The sequence below is a fragment of the Stenella coeruleoalba genome, assembly GCF_951394435.1.
Source record: "Stenella coeruleoalba genome assembly, contig: scaffold_167, whole genome shotgun sequence".
Classification (NCBI taxonomy): Eukaryota; Metazoa; Chordata; class Mammalia; order Artiodactyla; family Delphinidae; genus Stenella; species Stenella coeruleoalba.
Window position 1 is genome coordinate 22,038 of NW_027645977.1, and position 24,750 is coordinate 46,787.

The 24,750-nt window shown below is 43.8% G+C and overlaps 1 long non-coding RNA gene across 3 annotated transcripts in view; it reads right to left on the minus strand.

Moving 5' to 3' along the window:
- Positions 1-440: 440 nt before the first annotated feature.
- Positions 441-24,750, minus strand: part of LOC307181417 — a 234,347-nt gene continuing 210,037 nt past the window's right edge. For all 3 annotated transcript variants that reach the window (XR_013826737.1, XR_013826738.1, XR_013826739.1), the window contains exons 2-3: positions 2,019-2,104; positions 441-521 (exon numbers count right to left, since the gene is read on the minus strand). This is a non-coding gene — a long non-coding RNA (uncharacterized lncRNA). The remainder of the gene's footprint in view (positions 522-2,018; positions 2,105-24,750) is intronic.

Sequence of the window (24,750 nt, forward strand, 5' to 3'; positions counted from 1 at the left end):
CAAAAAGGGCGTATGCGTTTTTTCCTGAATATATTCAGGAAAAAACGCATACGCCCTTTTTGGCCAACCAGCTTCCAAAGGAAATCTGCACTACAATGAAGTCTCACTTCCCCCCGGTCAAAAGGCCATCTGAAAAAAGTGTAAAATCCAGAAAGGCAACAGGCCATTGAGAACTGGGAGCCTTGTTATGCTGATGGGCGGGATGTAAATTGCCAACAACCACTCAGGAGAAGTGTATGGTGTTTCCTGAAACATCTAAAAAACAAAGCAACAGAGCCTAGGGCACTTCCACTTATGGTCCTATAGCTTAGGGAATTTAAAATCAAAAAGACACAGCCACCCCAAAGTTTGGAACAGCTCTGTTTACAAGAACCTCGTTTACAGTACAAGTTCAACATCGCAGAAAGTGAAAAATGGATAAAGAAGTTGTGGTATTTACTTAAAAAGCAATATCACTCAGCAATGAAATCTGTGTCATCAGGCCCTTAGCAGCACAATGAGTGGATTCAGGTATGATGATTCTAACTGAAATAAGTCACACAGAAAAAGAAACATCATAAGATATCAGTAATACACGGAATGTAAACTTGGCTACACAGGAACTGAATTACAGAACAGAACAGGGTCTCAAATTTAGAAAACCAACTTATGCTTGCTTAAGGGGAAAGGTGAGTTGGGGTGCTGCATAAAACCAGAGATTGAAATGAGCACAGATAAAGTTCCTTAAGCCAAATATGGAATAGACAAGAGCTACTCCTTGCTCAACGAAATGGACTCAACACCGCATATTAAACGCCTAAGAATGTACCTGACTAGTAAGTATCTTAAAACCTATGGATTGCTATGTCTCCGAAAGAGAATCAAGCATGTGTACAGGGGCATAAACGCAGCAGTGATAGGATTGGAGAGGTTCGGTGAGCAAATGAAGACCCTTTGAAGTCATATTGCATGGTACCCATTCCACGGGTTTCAACTACCCAGGTTTTAGGTATTCTTCATTCAGCTAAAACATGCATGTGGAACCCAAGTATTATCAACCATGTGAACGGGAGACGTGTTCAAATATGTCTCAGTTTTCCTCCCCTGGTACTCGGGTGCAACATTCCAGGCGCTTTACTAACACTCTCCCCACTTGGAGAGTCAGCGCCTTTAACCTCTTGTTTGGCCCAGTTTGCAATTTCTGCGGAAGATGAACAGGAATAGCGAGAACCAATGAGAGGCTAGCTGGAGGTGTCTGGACGGGCAAATTCAACTCTCATTTCCCACCAGGAAGAGGAATTAACCAAAGGCTCAGCGTGCCGTGCTGGAACCAGATTAGGGCCTGAAGCCATCCTGCGGTGTTGCGGCCAGGTCAAAAGAAAGCGAGTTGAAGAAAGGAGCTCAGGGGCACTGTAATTCACAAACCTGCAGAGTTATAAATGACAGCTATCGTCCAAAAATAGACTGAAGTAAGGCTGCCAAGAGGACTTGAAAGCGGGGCAGAATTGCAGGAAACCGATTTCAGGAGGTAGACTGGAATTGCATTGAAAGCATAGGAAAAGAGGCAGAACGTCCACAATGATGCACTTGGCCAAAAAGGGCGTATGCGTTTTTTCCTGAATATATTCAGGAAAAAACGCATACGCCCTTTTTGGCCAACCAAGCAAGCTTGCAAAGGAAATCTGCACTACAATGAAGTCTCACTTCCCCCCGGTCAAAAGGGCCATCTGAAAAAAGTGTAAAACCCAGAAAGGCAGGACAGGCCATGGAGAACTGGGAGCCTTGTTATGCTGATGGGCGGGATGTAAATTGTCAACAACCACACGGGAGAAGTGTATGGTGTTTACTGAAACATCTAAAAAACAAAGCAACAGAGCCTAGGGCACTTCCACTTATGGTCCTATAGCTTAGGGAATTTAAAATCAAAAAGACACAGCCACCCCAAAGTTTGGAACGGCTCTCTTTACAAGAACCTCATTTACAGTACAAGTTCAACATCGCAGAAAGTGAAAAATGGATAAAGAAGTTGTGGTATTTACTTAAAAAGCAATATCACTCAGCAATGAAATCTGTGTCATCAGGCCCTTAGCAGCACAATGAGTGGATTCAGGTATGATGATTCTAACTGAAATAAGTCACACAGAAAAAGAAACATCATAAGATATCAGTAATACACGGAATGTAAACTTGGCTACACAGGAACTGAATTACAGAACAGAACAGGGTCTCAAATTTAGAAAACCAACTTATGCTTGCTTAAGGGGAAAGGTGAGTTGGGGTGCTGCATAAAACCAGAGATTGAAATGAGCACAGATAAAGTTCCTTAAGCCAAATATGGAATAGACAAGAGCTACTCCTTGCTCAACGAAATGGACTCAACACCGCATATTAAACGCCTAAGAATGTACCTGACTAGTAAGTATCTTAAAACCTATGGATTGCTATGTCTCCGAAAGAGAATCAAGCATGTGTACAGGGGCATAAACGCAGCAGTGATAGGATTGGAGAGGTTCGGTGAGCAAATGAAGACCCTTTGAAGTCATATTGCATGGTACCCATTACACGGGTCTTAACTCTCCAGGTTTAAGGTATTCTTCCTTCAGCTTAAACATGCATGTGGAACCCAGAGTATGATCAACCATGTGAACGGGAGACGTGTTCAAATATGTCTCAGTTTTCCTCCCCTGGTACTCGGGTGCAACATTCCAGACGCTTTACTAACACTCTCCCGACTTGGAGAGTCAGTCCCTTTAACCTCCTGTTTGGCCCAGTTTGCAATTTCTGCGGAAGATGAACAGGAATAGCAAGAACCAATGAGAGATTACATGTAGGAATCTGGACGGGCAAAGTTAACTCTCATTTCCCACCAGGAAGAGGAATTAACCAAAGGCTCAGCGTGCCGTGCCGGAATCAGATTAGGGCCTGAAGCCATCCTGCGGTGTTGCGGCCAGGTCACAAGAAAGCGAGTTGAAGAAAGGAGCTCAGGGGCACTGTAATTCACAAACCTGCAGAGTTATAAATGACAGCTATCGTCCAAAAATAGACTGAAGTAAGGCTGCCAAGAGGACTTGAAAGCGGGGCAGAATTGCAGGAAACCGATTTCAGGAGGTAGACTGGAATTGCATTGAAAGCATAGGAAAAGAGGCAGAACGTCCACAATGATGCACTTGGCCAAAAAGGGCGTATGCGTTTTTCCCTGAATATATTCCGGAAAAAACGCATACGCCCTTTTTGGCCAACCAAGCAAGCTTCCAAAGGAAATCTGCACTACAATGAAGTCTCACTTCCCCCCGGTCCAAAGGCCATCTGAAAAAAGTGTAAAATCCAGAAAGGCAACAGGCCATTGAGAACTGGGAGCCTTGTTATGCTGATGGGCGGGATGGAAATTGCCAACAGACACTCAGGAGAAGTGTATGGTGTTTCCTGAAACATCTAAAAAACAAAGCAACAGAACCTAGGGCACTTCCACTTATGGTCCTATAGCTTAGGGAAATTAAAATCAAAAAGACACAGCCACCCCAAAGTTTGGAACGGCTCTGTTTACAAGAACCTCGTTTACAGTACAAGTTCAACATCGCAGAAAGTGAAAAATGGATAAAGAAGTTGTGGTATTTACTTACAAAGCAATATCACTCAGCAATGAAATCTGTGTCATCAGGCCCTTAGCAGCACAATGAGTGGATTCAGGTATGATGATTCTAACTGAAATAAGTCACACAGAAAAAGAAACATCATAAGATATCACTAATACACGGAATGTAAACTTGGCTACACAGGAACTGCATTCCAAAACAGAACAGGGTCTCAAATTTAGAAAACCAACTTATGCTTGCTTAAGGGGAAAGGTGAGTTGGGGTGCTGCATAAAACCAGAGATTGAAATGAGCACAGATAAAGTTCCTTAAGCCAAATATGGAATAGACAAGAGCTACTCCTTGCTCAACGAAATGGACTCAAAACCCCATATTAAACGCCTAAGAATGTACCTGACAAGTAAGTATCTTAAAACCTATGGATTGCTATGTCTCCAAAAGAGAATCAAGCGTGTGTACAGGGGCATAAACGCAGCAGTGATAGGATTGGAGAGGTTCGGTGAGCAAATGAAGACCCTTTGAAGTCATATTGCATGGTACCCATTACACGGGTCTCAACTCTCCAGGTTTAAGGTATTCTTCCTTCAGCTAAAACATGCATGTGGAACCCAGAGTATGATCAACCATGTGAACAGGAGACGTGTTCAAATATGTCTCAGTTTTCCTCCCCTGGTACTCGGGTGCAACATTCCAGACGCTTTACTAACACTCTCCCGACTTGGAGAGTCAGTCCCTTTAACCTCCTGTTTGGCCCAGTTTGCAATTTCTGCGGAAGATGAACAGGAATAGCGAGAACCAATGAGAGGCTAGCTGGAGGTGTCTGGACGGGCAAATTTAACTCTCATTTCCCACCAGGAAGAGGAATTAACCAAAGGCTCAGCATGCCGGGCCAGAACCAGATTAGGGCCTGAAGCCATCCTGCGGTGTTGCGGCCAGGTCACAAGAAAGCGAGTTGAAGAAAGGAGCTCAGGGGCACTGTAATTCACAAACCTGCAGAGTTATAAATGACAGCTATCGTCCAAAAATAGACTGAAGTAAGGCTGCCAAGAGGACTTGAAAGCGGGGCAGAATTGCAGGAAACCGATTTCAGGAGGTAGACTGGAATTGCATTGAAAGCATAGGAAAAGAGGCAGAACGTCCACAATGATGCACTTGGCCAAAAAGGGCGTATGCGTTTTTTCCTGAATATATTCAGGAAAAAACGCATACGCCCTTTTTGGCCAACCAAGCAAGCTTCCAAAGGAAATCTGCACTACAATGAAGTCTCACTTCCCCCCGGTCCAAAGGCCATCTGAAAAAAGTGTAAAATCCAGAAAGGCAACAGGCCATTGAGAACTGGGAGCCTTGTTATGCTGATGGACGGGATGTAAATTGCCAACAGACACTCAGGAGAAGTGTATGGTGTTTCCTGAAACATCTAAAAAACAAAGCAACAGAACCTAGGGCACTTCCACTTATGGTCCTATAGCTTAGGGAAATTAAAATCAAAAAGACACAGCCACCCCAAAGTTTGGAACGGCTCTGTTTACAAGAACCTCGTTTACAGTACAAGTTCAACATCGCAGAAAGTGAAAAATGGATAAAGAAGTTGTGGTATTCACTTACAAAGCAATATCACTCAGCAATGAAATCTATGTCATCAGGCCCTTAGCAGCACAATGAGTGGATTCAGGTACGATGATTCTAACTGAAATAAGTCACACAGAAAAAGAAACATCATAAGATATCACTAATACACGGAATGTAAACTTGGCTACACAGGAACTGCATTCCAAAACAGAACAGGGTCTCAAATTTAGAAAACCAACTTATGCTTGCTTAAGGGGAAAGGTGAGTTGGGGTGCTGCATAAAACCAGAGATTGAAATGAGCACAGATAAAGTTCCTTAAGCCAAATATGGAATAGACAAGAGCTACTCCTTGCTCAACGAAATGGACTCAAAACCCCATATTAAACGCCTAAGAATGTACCTGACTAGTAAGTATCTTAAAACCTATGGATTGCTATGTCTCCAAAAGAGAATCAAGCGTGTGTACAGGGGCATAAACGCAGCAGTGATAGGATTGGAGAGGTTCGGTGAGCAAATGAAGACCCTTTGAAGTCATATTGCATGGTACCCATTACACGGGTCTCAACTCTCCAGGTTTAAGGTATTCTTCCTTCAGCTAAAACATGCATGTGGAACCCAGAGTATGATCAACCATGTGAACGGGAGACGTGTTCAAATATGTCTCAGTTTTCCTCCCCTGGTACTCGGGTGCAACATTCCAGACGCTTTACTAACACTCTCCCGACTTGGAGAGTCAGTCCCTTTAACCTCCTGTTTGGCCCAGTTTGCAATTTCTGCGGAAGATGAACAGGAATAGCGAGAACCAATGAGAGGCTAGCTGGAGGTGTCTGGACGGGCAAATTCAACTCTCATTTCCCACCAGGAAGAGGAATTAACCAAAGGCTCAGCATGCCGGGCCGGAACCAGATTAGGGCCTGAAGCCATCCTGCGGTGTTGCGGCCAGGTCACAAGAAAGCGAGTTGAAGAAAGGAGCTCAGGGGCACTGTAATTCACAAACCTGCAGAGTTATAAATGACAGCTATCGTCCAAAAATAGACTGAAGTAAGGCTGCCAAGAGGACTTGAAAGCGGGGCAGAATTGCAGGAAACCGATTTCAGGAGGTAGACTGGAATTGCATTGAAAGCATAGGAAAAGAGGCAGAACGTCCACAATGATGCACTTGGCCAAAAAGGGCGTATGCGTTTTTTCCTGAATATATTCAGGAAAAAACGCATACGCCCTTTTTGGCCAACCAAGCAAGCTTGCAAAGGAAATCTGCACTACAATGAAGTCTCACTTCCCCCCGGTCAAAAGGGCCATCTGAAAAAAGGGTAAAATCCAGAAAGGCAGGACAGGCCATGGAGAACTGGGAGCCTTGTTATGCTGATGGGCAGGATGTAAATTGCCAAGAACCACTTGGGAGAAGTGTATGGTGTTTCCTGAAACAACTAAAAAACAAAGCAACAGAACCTAGGGCACTTCAACTTATGGTCCTATAGCTTAGGGAAATTAAAATGAAAAAGACACAGCCACCCCAAAGTTTGGAACGGCTCTGTTTACAAGAACCTCGTTTACAGTACAAGTTCAACATCGCAGAAAGTGAAAAATGGATAAAGAAGTTCTGGTATTTACTTACAAAGCAATATCACTCAGCAATGAAATCTGTGTCATCAGGCCCTTAGCAGCACAATGAGTGGATTCAGGTATGATGATTCTAACTGAAATAAGTCACACAGAAAAAGAAACATCATAAGATATCACTAACACACGGAATGTAAACTTGGCTACACAGGAACTGCATTCCAAAACAGAACAGGGTCTCAAATTTAGAAAACCAACTTATGCTTGCTTAAGGGGAAAGGTGAGTTGGGGTGCTGCATAAAACCAGAGATTGAAATGAGCACAGATAAAGTTCCTTAAGCCAAATATGGAATAGACAAGAGCTACTCCTTGCTCAACGAAATGGACTCAAAACCCCATATTAAACGCCTAAGAATGTACCTGACAAGTAAGTATCTTAAAACCTATGGATTGCTATGTCTCCAAAAGAGAATCAAGCGTGTGTACAGGGGCATAAACGCAGCAGTGATAGGATTGGAGAGGTTCGGTGAGCAAATGAAGACCCTTTGAAGTCATATTGCATGGTACCCATTACACGGGTCTCATCTACCCAGGTTTAAGGTATTCTTCCTTCAGCTAAAACATGCATGTGGAACCTAGAGTATGATCAACCATGTGATCGGGAGACGTGTTCAAATATGTCTCAGTTTTCGTACCCTGGTACTCGGGTGCAACATTCCAGACGCTTTACTAACACTCTCCCGACTTGGAGAGTCAGTCCCTTTAACCTCCTGTTTGGCCCAGTTTGCAATTTCTGCGGAAGATGAACAGGAATAGCGAGAACCAATGAGAGACTAGCTGGAGGTGTCTGGACGGGCAAATTTAACTCTCATTTCCCACCAGGAAGAGGAATTATCCAAAGGCTCAGCGTGCCGTGCCGGAACCAGATTAGGGCCTGAAGCCATCCTGCGGTGTTGCGGCCAGCTCACAAGAAAGCGAGTTGAAGAAAGGAGCTCAGGGGCACTGTAATTCACAAACCTGCAGAGTTATAAATGACAGCTATCGTCCAAAAATAGACTGAAGTAAGGCTGCCAAGAGGACTTGAAAGCGGGGCAGAATTCCAGGAAACCGATTTCAGGAGGTAGACTGGAATTGCATTGAAAGCATAGGAAAAGAGGCAGAACGTCCACAATGATGTACTTGGCCAAAAAGGGCGTATGCGTTTTTTCCTGAATATATTCAGGAAAAAACGCATACGCCCTTTTTGGCCAACCCAGCAAGCTTGCAAAGGAAATCTGCACTACAATGAAGTCTCACTTCCCCCCGGTCAAAAGGGCCATCTGAAAAAAGTGTAAAATCCAGAAAGGCAGGACAGGCCATGGAGAACTGGGAGCCTTGTTATGCTGATGGGCGGGATGTAAATTGCCAACAACCACTCGGGAGAAGTGTATGGTGTTTCCTGAAACATCTAAAAAACAAAGCAACAGAACCTAGGGCACTTCCACTTATGGTCCTATAGCTTAGGGAAATTAAAATGAAAAAGACACAGCCACCCCAAAGTTTGGAACGGCTCTGTTTACAAGAACCTCGTTTACAGTACAAGTTCAACATCGCAGAAAGTGAAAAATGGATAAAGAAGTTGTGGTATTTACTTACAAAGCAATATCACGCAGCAATGAAATCTGTGTCATCAGGCCCTTAGCAGCACAATGAGTGGATTCAGGTATGATGATTCTAACTGAAATAAGTCACACAGAAAAAGAAACATCATAAGATATCAGTAATACACGGAATGTAAACTTGGCTACACAGGAACTGAATTACAGAACAGAACAGGGTCTCAAATTTAGAAAAGCAACTTATGCTTGCTTAAGGGTAAAGGAGAGTTGGGGTGCAGCATAAAACCAGAGATTGAAATGAGCACAGATAAAGTTCCTTAAGCCAAATATGGAATAGACAAGAGCTACTCCTTGCTCAACGAAATGGACTCAACACCGCATATTAAACGCCTAAGAATGTACCTGACTAGTAAGTATCTTAAAACCTATGGATTGCTATGTCTCCAAAAGAGAATCAAGCATGTGTACAGGGGCATAAACGCAGCAGTGATAGGATTGGAGAGGTTCGGTGAGCAAATGAAGACCCTTTGAAGTCATATTGCATGGTACCCATTCCACGGGTTTCAACTACCCAGGTTTAAGGTATTCTTCCTTCAGCTAAAACATGCATGTGGAACCCAAGTATGATCAACCATGTGAACGGGAGACGTGTTCAAATATGTCTCAGTTTTCCTCCCCTGGTACTCGGGTGCAACATTCCAGACGCTTTACTGACACTCTCCCCACTTGGAGAGTCAGCGCCTTTAACCTCCTGTTTGGCCCAGTTTGCAATTTCTGCGGAAGATGAACAGGAATAGCGAGAACCAATGAGAGGCTAGCTGGAGGTGTCTGGACGGGCAAATTTAACTCTCATTTCCCACCAGGAAGAGGAAATAACCAAAGGCTCAGTGTGCCGTACCGGAACCAGATTAGGGCCTGAAGCCCTCCTGCGGTGTTGTGGCCAGCTCACAAGAAAACGAGTTGAAGAAAGGAGCTCAGGGGCACTGTAATTCACAAACCTGCAGAGTTATAAATGACAGCTATCGTCCAAAAATAGACTGAAGTAAGGCTGCCAAGAGGACTTGAAAGCGGGGCAGAATTGCAGGAAACCGATTTCAGGAGGTAGACTGGAATTGCATTGAAATCATAGGAAAGGAGGCCGAACGTCCACAATGATGCACTTGGCCAAAAAGGGCGTATGCGTTTTTTCCTGAATATATTCAGGAAAAAACGCATACGCCCTTTTTGGCCAACCAAGCAAGCTTGCAAAGGAAATCTGCACTACAATGAAGTCTCACTTCCCCCCGGTCAAAAGGGCCATCTGAAAAAAGTGTAAAATCCAGAAAGGCAGGACAGGCCATGGAGAACTGGGAGCCTTGTTATGCTGATGGGCGGGATGTAAATTGCCAACAACCACTCCGGAGAAGTGTATGGTGTTTCCTGAAACATCTAAAAAACAAAGCAACAGAGCCTAGGGCACTTCCACTTATGGTCCTATAGCTTAGGGAAATTAAAATCAAAAAGACACAGCCACCCCAAAGTTTGGAACGGCTCTGTTTACAAGAACCTCGTTTACAGTACAAGTTCAACATCGCAGAAAGTGAAAAATGGATAAAGAGGTTGTGGTACTTACGTACAATGCAGTATCACTCAGCAATGAAATCTATGTCATCAGGCCCTTAGCAGCACAATGAGTGGATTCAGGTATGATGATTCTAACTGAAATAAGTCACACAGAAAAAGAAACATCATAAGATATCACTAATACACGGAATGTAAACTTGGCTACACAGGAACTGAATTACAGAACAGAACAGGGACTCAAATTTAGAAAACCAACTTATGCTTGCTTAAGGGGAAAGGTGAGTTGGGGTGCTGCATAAAACCAGAGATTGAAATGAGCACAGATAAAGTTCCTTAAGCCAAATATGGAATAGACAAGAGCTACTCCTTGCTCAACGAAATGGACTCAATACCGCATATTAAACGCCTAAGAATGTACCTGAATAGTAAGTATCTTAAAACCTATGGATTGCTATGTCTCCGAAAGAGAATCAAGCATGTGTACAGGGGCATAAATGCAGCAGTGATAGGATTGGAGGGGTTCGTGAGCAAATGAAGACCCTTTGAAGTCATATTGCATGGTACCCATTCCACGGGTTTCAACTACCCAGGTGTAAGGTATTCTTCCTTCAGCTAAAACATGCATGTGGAACCTAGAGTATGATCAACCATGTGATCGGGAGACGTGTTCAAATATGTCTCAGTTTTCGTACCCTGGTACTCGGGTGCAAAATTCCAGACGCTTTACTAACACTCTCCCCACTTGGAGAGTCAGTCCCTTTAACCTCCTGTTTGGCCCAGTTTGCAATTTCTGTGGAAGATGAACAGGAATAGCGAGAACCAATGAGAGACTAGCTGGAGGTGTCTGGACGGGCAAATTTAACTCTCATTTCCCACCAGGAAGAGGAATTAACCAAAGGCTCAGCGTGCCGTGCCGGAACCAGATTAGGGCCTGAAGACATCCTGCGGTGTTGCGGCCAGGTCACAAGAAAGCGAGTTGAAGAAAGGAGCTCAGGGGCACTGTAATTCACAAACCTGCAGAGTTATAAATGACAGCTATCGTCCAAAAATAGACTGAAGTAAGGCTGCCAAGAGGACTTGAAAGCGGGGCAGAATTGCAGGAAACCGATTTCAGGAGGTAGACTGGAATTGCATTGAAAGCATAGGAAAAGAGGCAGAACGTCCAAAATGATGCACTTGGCCAAAAAGGGCGTATGCGTTTTTTCCTGAATATATTCAGGAAAAAACGCATACGCCCTTTTTGGCCAACCAAGCAAACTTGCAAAGGAAATCTGCACTACAATGAAGTCTCACTTCTCCCCGGTCAAAAGGGCCATCTGAAAAAAGTGTAAACTCCAGAAAGGCAGGACAGGCCATGGAGAACTGGGAGCCTTGTTATGCTGATGGGCGGGATGTAAATTGCCAACAGACACTCAGGAGAAGTGTATGGTGTTTCCTGAAACATCTAAAAAACAAAGCATCAGAGCCTAGGGCACTTCCACTTATGGTCCTATAGCTTAGGGAAATTAAAATCAAAAAGACACAGCCACCCCAAAGTTTGGGACGCCTCCGTTTAGAAGAACCTCGTTTACCGTACAAGTTCAACATCGCAGAAAGTGAAAAATGGATAAAGAAGTTGTGGTATTTACTTACAAAGCAATATCACTCAGCAATGAAATCTGTGTCATCAGGCCCTTAGCAGCAGAATGAGTGGATTCAGGTATGATGATTCTAACTGAAATAAGTCACACAGAAAAAGAAACATCATAAGATATCACTAATACACGGAATGTAAACTTGGCTACACAGGAACTGCATTCCAAAACAGAACAGGGTCTCAAATTTAGAAAACCAATTTATGCTTGCTTAAGGGTAAAGGAGAGTTGGGGTGCTGCATAAAACCAGAGATTGAAATGAGCACAGAGAAAGTTCCTTAAGCCAAATATGGAATAGACAAGAGCTACTCCTTGCTCAACTAAATGGACTCAACACCGCATATTAAACGCCTAAGAATGTACCTGACTAGTAAGTATCTTAAAACCTATGGATTGCTATGTCTCCGAAAGAGAATCAAGCATGTGTACAGGGGCATAAACGCAGCAGTGATAGGATTGGACAGGTTCGGTGAGCAAATGAAGACCCTTTGAAGTCATATTGCATGGTACCCATTCCACGGGTTTCAAATACCCAGGTTTAAGGTATTCTTCCTTCAGCTAAAACATGCATGTGGAACCTAGAGTATGATCAACCATGTGATCGGGAGACGTGTTCAAATATGTCTCAGTTTTCGTACCCTGGTACTCGGGTGCAACATTCCAGACGCTTTACTAACACTCTCCCGACTTGGAGAGTCAGTGCCTTTAACCTCCTGTTTGGCCCAGTTTGCAATTTCTGCGGAAGATGAACAGGAATAGCGAGAACCAATGAGAGACTAGCTGGAGGTGTCTGGACGGGTAAATTTAACTCTCATTTCCCACCAGGAAGAGGAATTAACCAAAGGCTCAGCGTGCCGTGCCGGAACCAGATTAGGGCCTGAAGCCATCCTGCGGTGTTGCGGCCAGGTCACAAGAAAGCGAGTTGAAGAAAGGAGCTCAGGGGCACTGTAATTCACAAACCTGCAGAGTTATAAATGACAGCTATCGTCCAAAAATAGACTGAAGTAAGGCTGCCAAGAGGACTTGAAAGCGGGGCAGAATTGCAGGAAACCGATTTCAGGAGGTAGACTGGAATTGCATTGAAAGCATAGGAAAAGAGGCCTAACGTCCACAATGATGCACTTGGCCAAAAAGGGCGTATGCGTTTTTTCCTGAATATATTCAGGAAAAAACGCATACGCCCTTTTTGGCCAAGCAAGCAAGCTTGCAAAGGAAATCTGCACTACAATGAAGTCTCACTTCCCCCCGGTCAAAAGGGCCATCTGAAAAAAGTGTAAAATCCAGAAAGGCAGGACAGGCCATGGAGAACTGGGAGCCTTGTTATGCTGATGGGCGGGATGTAAATTGCCAACAACCACTCGGGAGAAGTGTATGGTGTTTCCTGAAACATCTAAAAAACAAAGCAACAGAACCTAGGGCACTTCCACTTATGGTCCTATAGCTTAGGGAAATTAAAATCAAAAAGACACAGCCACCCCAAAGTTTGGAACGGCTCTGTTTACAAGAACCTCGTTTACAGTACAAGTTCAACATCGCAGAAAGTGAAAAATGGATAAAGAAGTTGTGGTATTTACTTACAAAGCAATATCACTCAGCAATGAAATCTGTGTCATCAGGCCCTTAGCAGCACAATGAGTGGATTCAGGTATGATGATTCTAACTGAAATAAGTCACACAGAAAAAGAAACATCATAAGATATCAGTAATACACGGAATGTAAACTTGGCTACACAGGAACTGAATTACAGAACAGAACAGGGTCTCAAATTTAGAAAACCAACTTATGCTTGCTTAAGGGGAAAGGTGAGTTGGGGTGCTGCATAAAACCAGAGATTGAAATGAGCACAGATAAAGTTCCTTAAGCCAAATATGGAATAGACAAGAGCTACTCCTTGCTCAACGAAATGGACTCAAAACCCCATATTAAACGCCTAAGAATGTACCTGACTAGTAAGTATCTTAAAACCTATGGATTGCTATGTCTCCAAAAGAGAATCAAGCGTGTGTACAGGGGCATAAACGCAGCAGTGATAGGATTGGAGAGGTTCGGTGAGCAAATGAAGACCCTTTGAAGTCATATTGCATGGTACCCATTACACGGGTCTCAACTCTCCAGGTTTAAGGTATTCTTCCTTCAGCTAAAACATGCATGTGGAACCCAGAGTATGATCAACCATGTGAACGGGAGACGTGTTCAAATATGTCTCAGTTTTCCTCCCCTGGTACTCGGGTGCAACATTCCAGACGCTTTACTAACACTCTCCCGACTTGGAGAGTCAGTCCCTTTAACCTCCTGTTTGGCCCAGTTTGCAATTTCTGCGGAAGATGAACAGGAATAGCGAGAACCAATGAGAGGCTAGCTGGAGGTGTCTGGACGGGCAAATTCAACTCTCATTTCCCACCAGGAAGAGGAATTAACCAAAGGCTCAGCATGCCGGGCCGGAACCAGATTAGGGCCTGAAGCCATCCTGCGGTGTTGCGGCCAGGTCACAAGAAAGCGAGTTGAAGAAAGGAGCTCAGGGGCACTGTAATTCACAAACCTGCAGAGTTATAAATGACAGCTATCGTCCAAAAATAGACTGAAGTAAGGCTGCCAAGAGGACTTGAAAGCGGGGCAGAATTGCAGGAAACCGATTTCAGGAGGTAGACTGGAATTGCATTGAAAGCATAGGAAAAGAGGCAGAACGTCCACAATGATGCACTTGGCCAAAAAGGGCGTATGCGTTTTTTCCTGAATATATTCAGGAAAAAACGCATACGCACTTTTTGGCCAACCAAGCAAGCTTGCAAAGGAAATCTGCACTACATTGAAGTCTCACTTCCCCCCGGTCAAAAGGGCCATCTGAAAAAAGTGTAAAATCCAGAAAGGCAGGACAGGCCATGGAGAACTGGGAGCCTTGTTATGCTGATGGGCGGGATGTAATTTGCCAACCACCACTCGGGAGAAGTGTATGGTGTATCCTGAAACATCTAAAAAACAAAGCAACAGAACCTAGGGCACTTCCACTTATGGTCCTATAGCTTAGGGAAATTAAAATGAAAAAGACACAGCCACCCCAAAGTTTGGAACGGCTCTCTTTACAAGAACCTCATTTACAGTACAAGTTCAACATCGCAGAAAGTGAAAAATGGATAAAGAAGTTGTGGTATTTACTTACAAAGCAATATCACTCAGCAATGAAATCTGTGTCATCAGGCCCTTAGCAGCACAATGAGTGGATTCAGGTATGATGATTCTAACTGAAATAAGTCACACAGAAAAAGAAACATCATAAGATATCACTAATACACGGAATGTAAACTTGGCTACACAGGAACTGCATTCCAAAACAGAACAGGGTCTCAAATTTAGAAAACCAACTTATGCTTGCTTAAGGGGAAAGGTGAGTTGGGGTGCTGCATAAAACCAGAGATTGAAATGAGCACAGATAAAGTTCCTTAAGCCAAATATGGAATAGACAAGAGCTACTCCTTGCTCAACGAAATGGACTCAAAACCCCATATTAAACGCCTAAGAATGTACCTGACTAGTAAGTATCTTAAAACCTATGGATTGCTATGTCTCCAAAAGAGAATCAAGCGTGTGTACAGGGGCATAAACGCAGCAGTGATAGGATTGGAGAGGTTCGGTGAGCAAATGAAGACCCTTTGAAGTCATATTGCATGGTACCCATTACACGGGTCTCAACTCTCCAGGTTTAAGGTATTCTTCCTTCAGCTAAAACATGCATGTGGAACCCAGAGTATGATCAACCATGTGAACGGGAGACGTGTTCAAATATGTCTCAGTTTTCCTCCCCTGGTACTCGGGTGCAACATTCCAGACGCTTTACTAACACTCTCCCGACTTGGAGAGTCAGTCCCTTTAACCTCCTGTTTGGCCCAGTTTGCAATTTCTGTGGAAGATGAACAGGAATAGCAAGAACCAATGAGAGGCTAGCTGGAGATGTCTGGACGGGCAAATTCAACTCTCATTTCCCACCAGGAAGAGGAATTAACCAAAGGCTCAGCATGCCGGGCCGGAACCAGATTAGGGCCTGAAGCCATCCTGCGGTGTTGCGGCCAGGTCACAAGAAAGCGAGTTGAAGAAAGGAGCTCAGGGGCACTGTAATTCACAAACCTGCAGAGTTATAAATGACAGCTATCGTCCAAAAATAGACTGAAGTAAGGCTGCCAAGAGGACTTGAAAGCGGGGCAGAATTGCAGGAAACCGATTTCAGGAGGTAGACTGGAATTGCATTGAAAGCATAGGAAAAGAGGCAGAACGTCCACAATGATGCACTTGGCCAAAAAGGGCGTATGCGTTTTTTCCTGAATATATTCAGGAAAAAACGCATACGCCCTTTTTGGCCAACCAAGCAAGCTTGCAAAGGAAATCTGCACTACAATGAAGTCTCACTTCCCCCCGGTCAAAAGGGCCATCTGAAAAAAGGGTAAAATCCAGAAAGGCAGGACAGGCCATGGAGAACTGGGAGCCTTGTTATGCTGATGGGCAGGATGTAAATTGCCAAGAACCACTTGGGAGAAGTGTATGGTGTTTCCTGAAACAACTAAAAAACAAAGCAACAGAACCTAGGGCACTTCAACTTATGGTCCTATAGCTTAGGGAAATTAAAATGAAAAAGACACAGCCACCCCAAAGTTTGGAACGGCTCTGTTTACAAGAACCTCGTTTACAGTACAAGTTCAACATCGCAGAAAGTGAAAAATGGATAAAGAAGTTCTGGTATTTACTTACAAAGCAATATCACTCAGCAATGAAATCTGTGTCATCAGGCCCTTAGCAGCACAATGAGTGGATTCAGGTATGATGATTCTAACTGAAATAAGTCACACAGAAAAAGAAACATCATAAGATATCACTAATACACGGAATGTAAACTTGGCTACACAGGAACTGCATTCCAAAACAGAACAGGGTCTCAAATTTAGAAAACCAACTTATGCTTGCTTAAGGGGAAAGGTGAGTTGGGGTGCTGCATAAAACCAGAGATTGAAATGAGCACAGATAAAGTTCCTTAAGCCAAATATGGAATAGACAAGAGCTACTCCTTGCTCAACGAAATGGACTCAAAACCCCATATTAAACGCCTAAGAATGTACCTGACAAGTAAGTATCTTAAAACCTATGGATTGCTATGTCTCCAAAAGAGAATCAAGCGTGTGTACAGGGGCATAAACGCAGCAGTGATAGGATTGGAGAGGTTCGGTGAGCAAATGAAGACCCTTTGAAGTCATATTGCATGGTACCCATTACACGGGTCTCATCTACCCAGGTTTAAGGTATTCTTCCTTCAGCTAAAACATGCATGTGGAACCTAGAGTATGATCAACCATGTGATCGGGAGACGTGTTCAAATATGTCTCAGTTTTCGTACCCTGGTACTCGGGTGCAAAATTCCAGACGCTTTACTAACACTCTCCCCACTTGGAGAGTCAGTCCCTTTAACCTCCTGTTTGGCCCAGTTTGCAATTTCTGTGGAAGATGAACAGGAATAGCGAGAACCAATGAGAGACTAGCTGGAGGTGTCTGGACGGGCAAATTTAACTCTCATTTCCCACCAGGAAGAGGAATTAACCAAAGGCTCAGCGTGCCGTGCCGGAACCAGATTAGGGCCTGAAGACATCCTGCGGTGTTGCGGCCAGGTCACAAGAAAGCGAGTTGAAGAAAGGAGCTCAGGGGCACTGTAATTCACAAACCTGCAGAGTTATAAATGACAGCTATCGTCCAAAAATAGACTGAAGTAAGGCTGCCAAGAGGACTTGAAAGCGGGGCAGAATTGCAGGAAACCGATTTCAGGAGGTAGACTGGAATTGCATTGAAAGCATAGGAAAAGAGGCAGAACGTCCACAATGATGCACTTGGCCAAAAAGGGCGTATGCGTTTTTTCCTGAATATATTCAGGAAAAAACGCATACGCACTTTTTGGCCAACCAAGCAAGCTTGCAAAGGAAATCTGCACTACAATGAAGTCTCACTTCCCCCCGGTCAAAAGGGCCATCTGAAAAAAGTGTAAAATCCAGAAAGGCAGGACAGGCCATGGAGAACTGGGAGCCTTGTTATGCTGATGGGCGGGATGTAATTTGCCAACCACCACTCGGGAGAAGTGTATGGTGTATCCTGAAACATCTAAAAAACAAAGCAACAGAACCTAGGGCACTTCCACTTATGGTCCTATAGCTTAGGGAAATTAAAATGAAAAAGACACAGCCACCCCAAAGTTTGGAACGGCTCTGTTTACAAGAACCTCGTTTACAGTACAAGTTCAACATCGCAGAAAGTGAAAAATGGATAAAGAAGTTGTGGTATTTACTTACAAAGCAATATCACTCAGCAATGAAATCTGTGTCATCAGGCCCTTAGCAGCACAATGAGTGGATTCAGGTATGATGATTCTAACTGAAATAAGTCACACAGAAAAAGAAACATCATAAGATATCACTAATACACGGAATGTAAACTTGGCTACACAGGAACTGCATTCCAAAACAGAACAGGGTCTCAAATTTAGAAAACCAACTTATGCTTGCTTAAGGGGAAAGGTGAGTTGGGGTGCTGCATAAAACCAGAGATTGAAATGAGCACAGATAAAGTTCCTTAAGCCAAATATGGAATAGACAAGAGCTACTCCTTGCTCAACGAAATGGACTCAAAACCCCATATTAAACGCCTAAGAATGTACCTGACTAGTAAGTATCTTAAAACCTATGGATTGCTATGTCTCCAAAAGAGAATCAAGCGTGTGTACAGGGGCATAAACGCAGCAGTGATAGGATTGGAGAGGTTCGGTGAGCAAATGAAGACCCTTTGAAGTCATATTGCATGGTACCCATTACACGGGTCTCAACTCTCCAGGTTTAAGGTATTCTTCCTTCAGCTAAAACATGCATGTGGAACCCAGAGTATGATCAACCATGTGAACGGGAGACGTGTTCAAATATGTCTCAGTTTTCCTCCCCTGGTACTCGGGTGCAACATTCCAGACGCTTTACTAACACTCTCCCGACTTGGAGAGTCAGTCCCTTTAACCTCCTGTTTGGCCCAGTTTGCAATTTCTGTGGAAGATGAACAGGAATAGCAAGAACCAATGAGAGGCTAGCTGGAGATGTCTGGACGGGCAAATTCAACTCTCATTTCCCACCAGGAAGAGGAATTAACCAAAGGCTCAGCATGCCGGGCCGGAACCAGATTAGGGCCTGAAGCCATCCTGCGGTGTTGCGGCCAGGTCACAAGAAAGCGAGTTGAAGAAAGGAGCTCAGGGGCACTGTAATTCACAAACCTGCAGAGTTATAAATGACAGCTATCGTCCAAAAATAGACTGAAGTAAGGCTGCCAAGAGGACTTGAAAGCGGGGCAGAATTGCAGGAAACCGATTTCAGGAGGTAGACTGGAATTGCATTGAAAGCATAGGAAAAGAGGCAGAACGTCCACAATGATGCACTTGGCCAAAAAGGGCGTATGCGTTTTTTCCTGAATATATTCAGGAAAAAACGCATACGCCCTTTTTGGCCAACCCAGCAAGCTTGCAAAGGAAATCTGCACTACAATGAAGTCTCACTTCCCCCCGGTCAAAAGGGCCATCTGAAAAAAGGGTAAAATCCAGAAAGGCAGGACAGGCCATGGAGAACTGGGAGCCTTGTTATGCTGATGGGCAGGATGTAAATTGCCAAGAACCACTTGGGAGAAGTGTATGGTGTTTCCTGAAACAACTAAAAAACAAAGCAACAGAACCTAGGGCACTTCAACTTATGGTCCTATAGCTTAGGGAAATTAAAATGAAAAAGACACAGCCACCCCAAAGTTTGGAACGGCTCTGTTTACAAGAACCTCGTTTACAGTACAAGTTCAACATCGCAGAAAGTGAAAAATGGATAAAGAAGTTCTGGTATTTACTTACAAAGCAATATCACTCAGCAATGAAATCTGTGTCATCAGGCCCTTAGCAGCACAATGAGTGGATTCAGGTATGATGATTCTAACTGAAATAAGTCACACAGAAAAAGAAACATCATAAGATATCACTAATACACGGAATGTAAACTTGGCTACACAGGAACTGCATTCCAAAACAGAACAGGGTCTCAAATTTAGAAAACCAACTTATGCTTGCTTAAGGGGAAAGGTGAGTTGGGGTGCTGCATAAAACCAGAGATTGAAATGAGCACAGATAAAGTTCCTTAAGCCAAATATGGAATAGACAAGAGCTACTCCTTGCTCAACGAAATGGACTCAAAACCCCATATTAAACGCCTAAGAATGTACCTGACAAGTAAGTATCTTAAAACCTATGGATTGCTATGTCTCCAAAAGAGAATCAAGCGTGTGTACAGGGGCATAAACGCAGCAGTGATAGGATTGGAGAGGTTCGGTGAGCAAATGAAGACCCTTTGAAGTCATATTGCATGGTACCCATTACACGGGTCTCATCTACCCAGGTTTAAGGTATTCTTCCTTCAGCTAAAACATACATGTGGAACCTAGAGTATGATCAACCATGTGATCGGGAGACGTGTTCAAATATGTCTCAGTTTTCGTACCCTGGTACTCGGGTGCAACATTCCAGACGCTTTACTAACACTCTCCCGACTTGGAGAGTCAGTCCCTTTAACCTCCTGTTTGGCCCAGTTTGCAATTTCTGCGGAAGATGAACAGGAATAGCGAGAACCAATGAGAGACTAGCTGGAGGTGTCTGGACGGGCAAATTTAACTCTCATTTCCCACCAGGAAGAGGAATTAACCAAAGGCTCAGCGTGCCGTGCCGGAACCAGATTAGGGCCTGAAGCCATCCTGCGGTGTTGCGGCCAGCTCACAAGAAAGCGAGTTGAAGAAAGGAGCTCAGGGGCACTGTAATTCACAAACCTGCAGAGTTATAAATGACAGCTATCGTCCAAAAATAGACTGAAGTAAGGCTGCCAAGAGGACTTGAAAGCGGGGCAGAATTGCAGGAAACCGATTTCAGGAGGTAGACTGGAATTGCATTGAAAGCATAGGAAAAGAGGCAGAACGTCCACAATGATGTACTTGGCCAAAAAGGGCGTATGCGTTTTTTCCTGAATATATTCAGGAAAAAACGCATACGCCCTTTTTGGCCAACCCAGCAAGCTTGCAAAGGAAATCTGCACTACAATGAAGTCTCACTTCCCCCCGGTCAAAAGGGCCATCTGAAAAAAGTGTAAAATCCAGAAAGGCAGGACAGGCCATGGAGAACTGGGAGCCTTGTTATGCTGATGGGCGGGATGTAAATTGCCAACAACCACTTGGGAGAAGTGTATGGTGTTTCCTGAAACATCTAAAAAACAAAGCAACAGAACCTAGGGCACTTCCACTTATGGTCCTATAGCTTAGGGAAATTAAAATGAAAAAGACACAGCCACCCCAAAGTTTGGAACGGCTCTGTTTACAAGAACCTCGTTTACAGTACAAGTTCAACATCGCAGAAAGTGAAAAATGGATAAAGAAGTTGTGGTATTTACTTACAAAGCAATATCACGCAGCAATGAAATCTGTGTCATCAGGCCCTTAGCAGCACAATGAGTGGATTCAGGTATGATGATTCTAACTGAAATAAGTCACACAGAAAAAGAAACATCATAAGATATCAGTAATACACGGAATGTAAACTTGGCTACACAGGAACTGAATTACAGAACAGAACAGGGTCTCAAATTTAGAAAAGCAACTTATGCTTGCTTAAGGGTAAAGGAGAGTTGGGGTGCAGCATAAAACCAGAGATTGAAATGAGCACAGATAAAGTTCCTTAAGCCAAATATGGAATAGACAAGAGCTACTCCTTGCTCAACGAAATGGACTCAACACCGCATATTAAACGCCTAAGAATGTACCTGACTAGTAAGTATCTTAAAACCTATGGATTGCTATGTCTCCAAAAGAGAATCAAGCATGTGTACAGGGGCATAAACGCAGCAGTGATAGGATTGGAGAGGTTCGGTGAGCAAATGAAGACCCTTTGAAGTCATATTGCATGGTACCCATTCCACGGGTTTCAACTACCCAGGTTTAAGGTATTCTTCCTTCAGCTAAAACATGCATGTGGAACCCAAGTATGATCAACCATGTGAACGGGAGACGTGTTCAAATATGTCTCAGTTTTCCTCCCCTGGTACTCGGGTGCAACATTCCAGACGCTTTACTGACACTCTCCCCACTTGGAGAGTCAGCGCCTTTAACCTCCTGTTTGGCCCAGTTTGCAATTTCTGCGGAAGATGAACAGGAATAGCGAGAACCAATGAGAGGCTAGCTGGAGGTGTCTGGACGGGCAAATTTAACTCTCATTTCCCACCAGGAAGAGGAAATAACCAAAGGCTCAGTGTGCCGTACCGGAACCAGATTAGGGCCTGAAGCCCTCCTGCGGTGTTGTGGCCAGCTCACAAGAAAACGAGTTGAAGAAAGGAGCTCAGGGGCACTGTAATTCACAAACCTGCAGAGTTATAAATGACAGCTATCGTCCAAAAATAGACTGAAGTAAGGCTGCCAAGAGGACTTGAAAGCGGGGCAGAATTGCAGGAAACCGATTTCAAGAGGTAGACTGGAATTGCATTGAAATCATAGGAAAGGAGGCCGAACGTCCACAATGATGCACTTGGCCAAAAAGGGCGTATGCGTTTTTTCCTGAATATATTCAGGAAAAAACGCATACGCCCTTTTTGGCCAACCAAGCAAGCTTGCAAAGGAAATCTGCACTACAATGAAGTCTCACTTCCCCCCGGTCAAAAGGGCCATCTGAAAAAAGTGTAAAATCCAGAAAGGCAGGACAGGCCATGGAGAACTGGGAGCCTTGTTATGCTGATGGGCGGGATGTAAATTGCCAACAACCACTCCGGAGAAGTGTATGGTGTTTCCTGAAACATCTAAAAAACAAAGCAACAGAGCCTAGGGCACTTCCACTTATGGTCCTATAGCTTAGGGAAATTAAAATCAAAAAGACACAGCCACCCCAAAGTTTGGAACGGCTCTGTTTACAAGAACCTCGTTTACAGTACAAGTTCAACATCGCAGAAAGTGAAAAATGGATAAAGAGGTTGTGGTACTTACGTACAATGCAGTATCACTCAGCAATGAAATCTATGTCATCAGGCCCTTAGCAGCACAATGAGTGGATTCAGGTATGATGATTCTAACTGAAATAAGTCACACAGAAAAAGAAACATCATAAGATATCACTAATACACGGAATGTAAACTTGGCTACACAGGAACTGAATTACAGAACAGAACAGGGACTCAAATTTAGAAAACCAACTTATGCTTGCTTAAGGGGAAAGGTGAGTTGGGGTGCTGCATAAAACCAGAGATTGAAATGAGCACAGATAAAGTTCCTTAAGCCAAATATGGAATAGACAAGAGCTACTCCTTGCTCAACGAAATGGACTCAATACCGCATATTAAACGCCTAAGAATGTACCTGAATAGTAAGTATCTTAAAACCTATGGATTGCTATGTCTCCGAAAGAGAATCAAGCATGTGTACAGGGGCATAAATGCAGCAGTGATAGGATTGGAGGGGTTCGTGAGCAAATGAAGACCCTTTGAAGTCATATTGCATGGTACCCATTCCACGGGTTTCAACTACCCAGGTGTAAGGTATTCTTCCTTCAGCTAAAACATGCATGTGGAACCTAGAGTATGATCAACCATGTGATCGGGAGACGTGTTCAAATATGTCTCAGTTTTCGTACCCTGGTACTCGGGTGCAAAATTCCAGACGCTTTACTAACACTCTCCCGACTTGGAGAGTCAGTCCCTTTAACCTCCTGTTTGGCCCAGTTTGCAATTTCTGCGGAAGATGAACAGGAATAGCGAGAACCAATGAGAGACTAGCTGGAGGTGTCTGGACGGGCAAATTTAACTCTCATTTCCCACCAGGAAGAGGAATTAACCAAAGGCTCAGCGTGCCGTGCCGGAACCAGATTAGGGCCTGAAGACATCCTGCGGTGTTGCGGCCAGGTCACAAGAAAGCGAGTTGAAGAAAGGAGCTCAGGGGCACTGTAATTCACAAACCTGCAGAGTTATAAATGACAGCTATCGTCCAAAAATAGACTGAAGTAAGGCTGCCAAGAGGACTTGAAAGCGGGGCAGAATTGCAGGAAACCGATTTCAGGAGGTAGACTGGAATTGCATTGAAAGCATAGGAAAAGAGGCAGAACGTCCAAAATGATGCACTTGGCCAAAAAGGGCGTATGCGTTTTTTCCTGAATATATTCAGGAAAAAACGCATACGCCCTTTTTGGCCAACCAAGCAAACTTGCAAAGGAAATCTGCACTACAATGAAGTCTCACTTCTCCCCGGTCAAAAGGGCCATCTGAAAAAAGTGTAAACTCCAGAAAGGCAGGACAGGCCATGGAGAACTGGGAGCCTTGTTATGCTGATGGGCGGGATGTAAATTGCCAACAGACACTCAGGAGAAGTGTATGGTGTTTCCTGAAACATCTAAAAAACAAAGCATCAGAGCCTAGGGCACTTCCACTTATGGTCCTATAGCTTAGGGAAATTAAAATCAAAAAGACACAGCCACCCCAAAGTTTGGGACGCCTCCGTTTAGAAGAACCTTGTTTACCGTACAAGTTCAACATCACAGAAAGTGAAAAATGGATAAAGAAGTTGTGGTATTTACTTACAAAGCAATATCACTCAGCAATGAAATCTGTGTCATCAGGCCCTTAGCAGCAGAATGAGTGGATTCAGGTATGATGATTCTAACTGAAATAAGTCACACAGAAAAAGAAACATCATAAGATATCACTAATACACGGAATGTAAACTTGGCTACACAGGAACTGCATTCCAAAACAGAACAGGGTCTCAAATTTAGAAAACCAATTTATGCTTGCTTAAGGGTAAAGGAGAGTTGGGGTGCTGCATAAAACCAGAGATTGAAATGAGCACAGAGAAAGTTCCTTAAGCCAAATATGGAATAGACAAGAGCTACTCCTTGCTCAACGAAATGGACTCAACACCGCATATTAAACGCCTAAGAATGTACCTGACTAGTAAGTATCTTAAAACCTATGGATTGCTATGTCTCCGAAAGAGAATCAAGCATGTGTACAGGGGCATAAACGCAGCAGTGATAGGATTGGACAGGTTCGGTGAGCAAATGAAGACCCTTTGAAGTCATATTGCATGGTACCCATTCCACGGGTTTCAAATACCCAGGTTTAAGGTATTCTTCCTTCAGCTAAAACATGCATGTGGAACCTAGAGTATGATCAACCATGTGATCGGGAGACGTGTTC